The sequence below is a fragment of the Herpailurus yagouaroundi genome, unplaced genomic scaffold (assembly GCF_014898765.1).
Source record: "Herpailurus yagouaroundi ecotype Mexico unplaced genomic scaffold, PumYag 498, whole genome shotgun sequence".
Classification (NCBI taxonomy): Eukaryota; Metazoa; Chordata; class Mammalia; order Carnivora; family Felidae; genus Herpailurus; species Herpailurus yagouaroundi.
The window spans coordinates 56,224-64,937 of NW_024412715.1; positions in this window are offsets into that span (position 1 = coordinate 56,224).

The following is an 8,714-nucleotide window of genomic DNA, read 5'->3' on the forward strand; positions in this document are numbered from 1 at the left end:
GGAGAAGAGAATTACCCAATAAGTCCAAGGGAAAAGGCAAAATATCTTCAGAACTGTCACAGATGAAAAGACAGGAAAATGTACATGACATCTCAAAAGCCATCCAGTTCTGCCTCCAAACAAATTAAATATTCTCTATCAACAGGCTTCTAAATGATGAGTTGGCACTTAATTGAATATTTACTGGGTCAGAGAGCTCACTCAGGAAGAGCTGCTAAGTTGGGGTAAGAATAGCATGTTAGGAACTTCATCTTCAATTCTTAACACCTACTCACTCTGTTCCCACTCTCTGGAAAATTTCAGAGCTTTCTTGAAGAGAGACAGCCACAGCCATGAATGATGTGCAGTCTTATGCTCCTCTAAACTTTTGCTTCCTGAGACTAAACCCCCCCCACACTCAATTTTTTCCCATTTAAAAAAAATTAATGTTTATTTATTTTTGAAGGAGAGAGAGACAGAGTGTAAGTGGGGTGGGGGGGGGGGCAGAAAGAGAGAGACACACACAGAATCTGAAGCAGGCTCCAGGCTCTGAGCTGTCAGCACAGAGCCCAACGCGGGGCTTGAACTCACAAACCGCGAGATCATGACCTGAGCCGAAGTCGGACGCTCAACCAACTGAGCCACCCAGGCGCCCCAATTTTTCCCCATTTTTTAATAGGCACTACTTCTCAATTCTTTCCAACCCATTAGTCCCAACAATCCAGGACTAGAGTAGATGTGGGCAGACACGGGCATCTTAGTGCAGTCCCAGAGGCCTCTTCTTGGTTGAGAGTCCACACTGTGGAGGCTGAAGTAGGCTAGGGGTCATGGCTGTGAGTGAGAAGGCTAGGGAGACCTTAGTCCCTGAGGATGAGGAAGTGCATGAAGGAGAGAGCACTTCTCCCATGAAATAGCCCTCTATTGTTGTTGCTACAGAGAAAAAGTTTATCTCCTCTTTCTTGCAGGTTATCATCAGTCCAGGAAAGATGTCCTGCAGCAGCGACCACAAGTCACAGTCCCCTGCCAGCCCCCTCTCAGGTCCCCAAGCCATGCTCCCCAGCTGGCAGAAGTACACCCTCCCCCATGCTAACAGGAAGACCATGGAGGCAGAAGTTGCTCTTTGGAGGCTCCCTGCCCTCAAAGCACTGGGCTTCAGTTGCTCCCTGCCTCTCTCCAATCCCTTTCTTGTGGCAACAATAGAGAATACAACACAGCCAAAGAGTGACTTTAATCTATTCCAGGAGAAAGATATCTTCACAGACCACCCATGTGACTGCAGTTTATCAACAGTGCTTCCCAGCAGCCCCTTCAGGAAATAGCAAGAATTGGCCAAGGGGGCCATGTTTTTTTAGGCATCATTTCTGGACACCATTCTCTATTTCCAACCTGCTATGGACAAGACCAGTCAGTTCTTCTGGCTGCTGCCTCTGCCTCCATTGCTGCCTCTGTCAGGTCCCAAAGATAATTTAAAGTGTGAATTAACTGTCCTTCCTTAGCTCTCTGTACCTCTGGGTTTCACCATTCTGGAGAACTTGAGTAACCAAGATGATGGAAGATAGCCAATAGCCAAGAAAGTAAAACTGCCTTAAACAGTTTAAAATTCTTCAGAATTTCTTCACTTTATTTCCTCACCTTCAACCAAAACAATCTCATATATCCTATAAATCACTTCTTCCCCTCTAAGAAGAGCTCACCCCTCCCTCTGCCCCTGGCCATTTCTGGACTCTCTGAGAAGATGTTACTTCCCTGAGGGTCCCTCCAATAAAAGTGATGTCTGAACATCCCTGACTCTGCCCTCTTTCTAGGCCTGGGGAATGGGAGAATGTTCCTACAAGGAAGGAGTGACTTGGGCAGGTGAATAAATCATTAGGGCTTATCCTTAAAAGACCCTAGGGACAGTCATGGGCTACTGAGAAATGAGGAAGGAATACAGCTAAATTAGAAACAGCCCACTGTCCCTCCCCTCATTATTCAGTTGCCTCCTTCCCAAGTGCTCCTCCCCTGAGGAAGAGCAAGCAGGCAGGGGTGGTGGACAGAGGAGGGCTCTGTGGGCTCAGTGAATGGAAGCTTCAGCTCTAAACAGGGATCCTGAAATGTGAACCAGTCCTGCCTAGGTCCTCCCCTAGAGGAGGCTGTCAACCCAACAATGCCCTTAGCTCTCTGGGATGTCCAAGCCTAAAAAAAGACATAGAATCCAGGAAGTCCAGTGCAGCGAAGAAGCCTTCAGAGAACTTTTTCTCATTACTGTGTCTCCTCTTGTTTCATGAAGTAACGTGTATTTTCTGGGTATTTCATTATTTTCATCTCTCAAATTTACTGTTAAATGGTGTCTTGTTCAATCAAATGACAATAATTTGTTAAACATCTACTATGCTCACCCTTAGCTGTGTGCTGGAGATGCAGAGTAAAATAGCCCAGGACCTCTGGGAGAAGTCACCAGTCTTCCAGATTGGGGAGGATGGGGACAGGTTGGGGACAGACCTGTGAACTGACCGTTATACAACACTCAGTCTAGAGAGTAAAATGGGGGTGCTGGGCATGCATGGGACAGACTTTGAGGAGGAGCCAGGATGATTTAGATACTAAGGGGAGTCTGCAGGGCAAATGTAAACTAAAAGTTGATGGTGAAAGAAAGAAGGAAAGGGCATTCCATGCATAGGGAACAACATATGAAAACTAACTCAATTATTTTCTCCTACATTCCATCAGAATTTTATCCTAAGACTTCCTCCGACAAGTATCTACCAATTGTCATTTTTTTTTTTTGCTTGACTTTGCTCTTAGAACTGGATAGTGAGTGATGAGGGAGCATAAAGCAAGCTGACACCCCACAAACACCCCTCCCCCCCACCCAGGTTGGATATGTATGATATTCCTCAGGCACTCCTGGCTGCCCAAGAACAAAAGAAAGGAAAGAAAAAAATGGCTAAATGATAGTGTTCACAGTCAGGACATGTTCACAGTGCAGGACATGAGTCTCCATCAGTTTACAAATATCTTAGTAAATTACAAGAAAAAGGCAATCTTATCAATAGACTAATCTCCAGAAACCTATAGACTCCATTTCCTGGAGTCCCAATATCACCCTCCTTTCCATAGTGATGTGTGTGTGGGGGGGTGGGGAGGCAAGAAGAAAAATGGCAGGTAAAATTAAACTCCTTTATAACCTGCAGCCTATTTCATGAAGATTTGAGGTGATGGGGGGTCTGGAGCCAATGACCAAGAAAGAACTCTTGAAGACATCTTTCGTGCAAAAGGTGATTTTATTGAAGCATGAGGATAGGAAAAGAGATGCACCAGGGTTGTGAAGAATGGCTGGTTTTATCTTATGGAGTTGGGGGAGGTAAAGTCAAAAGGGAGGCCTCCAGAGGGACTTTGATGTGCTAAAGAGGACTCCTAGGACACCTGAGGCCTTGCTATTGTCCAGCTAAGGTTGTTTTCCCTCTAGTAAGGCATTACCATTAGGAGGGTAGGGGGTTCCTGGAGAGATGTTGCTTCAAGCATGTCAATGGGCTGCAGGTTATAAAGAAATTTAATTTTACCTGACATTTCCTTCTTGTCTTTGTTCTCCACACCACTTTGGAGGGGAGGGTGATATTGAGACTCCAGGAAACTGAGTCTATAGGTTTTTGGAGATTGCCTTTTTCTTGTAATTTACTAAGAGATTTGCAAACTGATGGAGACTCATGTCCTTTATGACTGTGATCTCCATCAGTTGCCCAATTTGTTTTCTTTCCTTTCCTTTGTCCTTGGGCAGCCAGGAGTGTCTGAGGAATATCACACACATCCCACCTGAGGTGGGGGACAAGGAGGTGCTAGCTTGCAGTTTGTCCTCAGTCTGCCCCAAGATCGTCATCACATTGACAAATACTATTCATTAAAAATAAATACACGTTGTTAAAGACAAATTAGGTGATACAAACTTTAACAATTCATGAAGCAGGCAGCCTCTGCTCCCAAGGGTCCTGAGAATTGGAAAATGGAACAGAGGGCAGGATGCTTTTACAGGATAAAGAATACGGAACGGGAAGAGAAAATCAGTAAATGAAAGAGGTACAAAGAAATAAGCACAGAGCCCAGACTTGGCTTCGCCTTGCAGGATTGGCTTACTGGATACAGTCTTTCTGGTGGATCTGAACATATACAGTGACTGAAGGTTATTTCCGTTTGTTGATGTGGCCCAAGCCAGCAGAAGCAGCTCCATCCTGGGCCTGGAAATCTATTTCACACCACATAATACACATGGTACACATAATACACATAGTCCAACTATGAAGCAGGAGGACACAGGCCTCATATTTCTAACTGAAAATCCCTAAACTCCTCTCGCAGAACCTCAGACTCTCAGCACGATAGAGTCTTTCCTGGCACAGAGACCACACTCCTGAAAACACGGGTTGCCATGGACAGGTAGGGTCCAGCTCACAGTGGAGGCCTCCAGCCCGAGTAGGAGTCACACCTCCAACACACACTCCCATCTTTCCGGGCTGCTGCACCTGCCCTGGGGAAGGGGGAGCCACTGGGGCCATCAGTGGACTCGGGGCTGGCTCATGGAAATGGGAGTCCAGTCTCAGTGCAGGCGGCAAAATGTGGGTACCCCACTCAGGGAAACCCCAGCATCTTCTGCGTTTGGCCTCCCGAGCGCCCCCTAGTGGCCTTTCCAAGCACCTACACATCCAGGCTAGCTTCTCCCTTCCCCTTCCCAGCCATTGCGTGAGCAGAGTCAGACCCACTCAGGAACGACTGAATTTATCAAAGGAATGGGGAAGTGGGAGGTCATAGCAGCGCGGGGCTGGGAGTACCCAGGCTTGGGGTAGAGAGACTGTCAGCAGCCTCTGAAAAGTGAATTGATCAGACAGGTGATAGGAAACAAGACCTCATTGTCATAACTGAAGAATGTGGGAAGGGAGGGAAAGTAGGGGAATTTTCCAGTATTTTAAGTCAGTTACTTAAAAGCATAAACCTCAAAACACTTGGAGAAAGACAAGAGGCAGAGCTGAAGGAGGATTCTTCTGTCATTCCAATGATCTCGGGTGGAAAGAGGTAGCAGCTAGAGGAAGTGTCCTGTCTGGACTACAGCCATGTGTACTTATGGCTCCAGGGAAGGCCTTGATCACATGGCACTTCAGTCTTGGGGTGTAGGCACTCCCGTTTCTACAGGTTGAAGCTGAGAGGAATCACTCAAAAAGTTGCTGGAAAACCCAAGCTGTTATTCTCCTTTTGAGTCAGCTGAGAGGTGGATATTCCTGGGGCTTTGTGATGTTCCCTGTAGATACTGGAAAGAGGTTGTCCAGGGTGGGCAGAGAGAGGATGCAGCAGCCTCAGGCCAGGGTGAGGGAGTGGTGGCTTCGGAGGTATCACTTCTGCTTTGGTGTGTATTCCTGCTGGCATGGGGATGCTGCACGGGGTGGCGGGGGGGTGGGAATTGCGCTGGTTGGGGGGTGGGGGGGAGGGCTCCGGCACCTTGGGCAGACACAGCCCAAGGAACGGGGGCGGGGGCTGCTGGGGGACCTTGTATTGTTGTTGCTGTTGATAGGACATCCTTCCTGGATTGACAAAAGCCTTCAAGAACAAGAGATGAGCACTGTTAGCTAGGAGAAGAGAGCATGCCAAGTTCTCCAGGGAGGACCTCCATCTTCTCCTACTCTTACCTAATTCTCAGAGCCTTAGACTTTTCCATCTTGCTCATGACCATGACAGCCAGCCCCAGAGAAGCCCCCACTGATCATGGCTGATAATGAAATATTCACCCTGCAGCTGCCAAAGGTAAATCTGACCTGGAGAACTGAAGCCTATCCAGGGCTCTGTTCCTAAAAAGGATATGTTCAGGTGCATCAGGTGAGGGGAAGGGCAATAGGCATGGCCTGGAACAGAACACTATGTCATGAAAGAGAAAGAAGCCCATGATGTCCATCCTGGAGAAGAACAAGTTTGAGAGGCGATAATGCAGACTGCCTTCACCCCAAAGTCTGGCCCGCATGGGGAACAAGATTTATCTGTTGTCCTGCAGGGGGCATAGGCAGCATGGGAGTGGGGACAGGGGTCAGGAATTGGTCTCTTCCACTCTGCACTGGCCCAAAGCTGAAGCAGCCAGGCCCTGCTGATGCAGAGATTCTAATTCATAGGGGAGTCCATGCCAATCTTTCAGTCTCTGGGTCTACATGCCTGTACGATGGAGAGATTTCTCTCTTACCCTGCTCTCTCTCTATTCTATCCCTCCACACTTCCCAGATTCAGTTCCCCATGGCAACTCCTGGCTGGGAGTGCACATGTGCCCATGCTTAAGGTCCAAATAAAAAGTCAGGAATAAATACCAAAGGCAAAAATCCGCAGAAAATCACAGTGACTATAAGCCCAAGTGCTGAGGATACAGCTCAGCCCTCCAGCTCAGACATGTGCGTGATGCCTTATCATACTTGGGACAGGGGCAAGAAGTTCTACCAAAGGGAATAATGCTAAAGAAATAAAAGGTATGGAAAGGGCACTATGAAAGAGGAGCCCTGGGGCCAGTTTTACTGCAAACACTTGTGCAACACAGGGCATGGATTTATGTGTCTAAAACTTTCATCATCATAAATACAGGACCTCATGTTCTATCTTCACTGTGGTTTGTTCAACCCACCTTCCATGTAACACTTCTGTTTCTTTCTGTAACTGTTTTCCTGGGTTTAAATTTTAAATTAAATTTTAAATTAAAATTAAAAAGAAAAAAGAAAAAAGATTCCAACCCATAGGCTAGAGCTAGGCCTCACTCCCTATAGTACAGCCATGTCACTTACTTGCCCCTGCTGCTCCAGGACTCAGGGATCCAAGCCGCATGAACAGGGCCACACCAGGGCCCTCTTAACCTGCGTGCAGCCAGACAAGGAAGAAATAGGGGGTTCCCAGCAGATTCCTGTCCTCAGGTATCTCACTCTTTTCCTGGAAACACTTGTCAAAAATTGTGCTAAAACTCCAGTTTAGCAGGTGCCCTCTGATTAACTACACTTTCAAGCACTCTGGAAGAATTTGCTGTAGGAAGTGAGAGCATCAGACTCAGATCATCAGCCATCAGTGGCATGGTTATGGGAGAGATAGGACAAGAGTCCTGGAGTCTTGATCGCGAGGGAACAGACCATCTTTGAAAGACTTAGGGCTGTGTTTTAACACTGTTTGTATCATCACATTTCTCTCTCTGTCTTCCGTTTTTCTCATGCTGGGTTGTCAGGAACCCGCAGGGCCCATGGGCAGCATGCCGTCTCTTTCCCTAACTCTCCAGGTTTCCAGGCCTCAGAGATTTTAGGTAATGAAGAGAGGACCAATGTTACTTTTTACCATTTCAGCCTGGCCAAGAGTAAATTAAGAGTTGGTCTGCAAGTATTTATTAATTCCTCAAATATTTATTAAGGGCAAAAGGGGATGGTGGTGTGTGGGGAACCCCCACACAGATTATTTTAAGCCCTACCTCCTCATATGGAAACTTCCCAAGACCTCACACCTGGTCTGTGTTCCCACTTGCCCTTAGAGCTACATGACATATGCCCTTCTAAACTGCAGTCTGGGTCTCTCCATTTGGGTTTTAGGTTCAAGGAAGTCTGTAGGAGTGACAGCTCCACATGGCTAGGTTTGTCCTCAACTGGCTTGGAGGCAGAGGGAGGAGTTACTTTCTCCCTTTGCAGGGAGGTGATGCAGAACAATGTTAAGCAAACTCTGGGCCAGCAGCAAACGCTTTGTTAGTGGGCAGTATGAAAACCCTGAAGGTTTTTTATTTAACTAAAAAGGGTTCTATGCTTTAATTCCACAATCGATTTTGCTCCTCAGGTCTTACAATATGGAAGACAAGGAGGTAGGGGAGAAGGTCCCTCTCTAATTAGCCTGTCTGGCCACAGAGGCAAGAATGCTGGTGAGGGGCCCAGTGAGCAGCAAACAGCCTTATGTGCACACCTGTTAGTGGGGAGCAGGGCTGTCAGGTGCAGCTCCAGGACAAGGTCAGGTGAGTGCACCAAGTGACAGGTGTGAGCTTGATTCAAAACCACTTGGTTTGACTCAAGTGCCAGAAACCACTTAGTGACCAGGGGATTCCACTTCAGGAACTAAATTTACTCCCACTACAAAACAGTAAAACAGTATTTACCAGTGGTAGAACAGAGATAGGATTAATGTACCAATGGCACAAACTTGCAACGAGTAGTAAATAAGCAGTAATGATGAATATAGTAATGATGAATGAAGGCGATAATATTGTACTATAACTATGTAATGAGATAAATACATGTAATGTGGTCAATATCAAAATTATGTAATATTGCCACAACAATTGTATTACAATATTTTTATATATTGTATATATATATATATTTATATAGCAAAGTAACACATTGTACATTTTCAATTTACACAGTATTATATGTCAAATATATTCCAGAAAGACAAAAGTCTCTAGAGTGTTCAATGTATGTACTGTCACTGTCGGCTTGGTTCATTCACCCCTCCCCTCCATACCCTTCCATTCCCCTCCCCCATTTCTCTGCTGATGTCTGGCTACTGTCACCACTACCACCCATTTCACTCTGTCATCTCTTCTCTCCTTCTCTTCCTTTCCCTCTCCATATGTCATTCTCATGCTAGATCATCAAGAACTCTCCCCAGCCATCCCCAACCACGGGCAGAAAGCCACCTCCCTCCCTGTCTCTTCAAGCTCTTCCTGGTCTCAGAGATTTTAAGTCTCATGAAGAGAGGACCAATGGTTGTTTTAA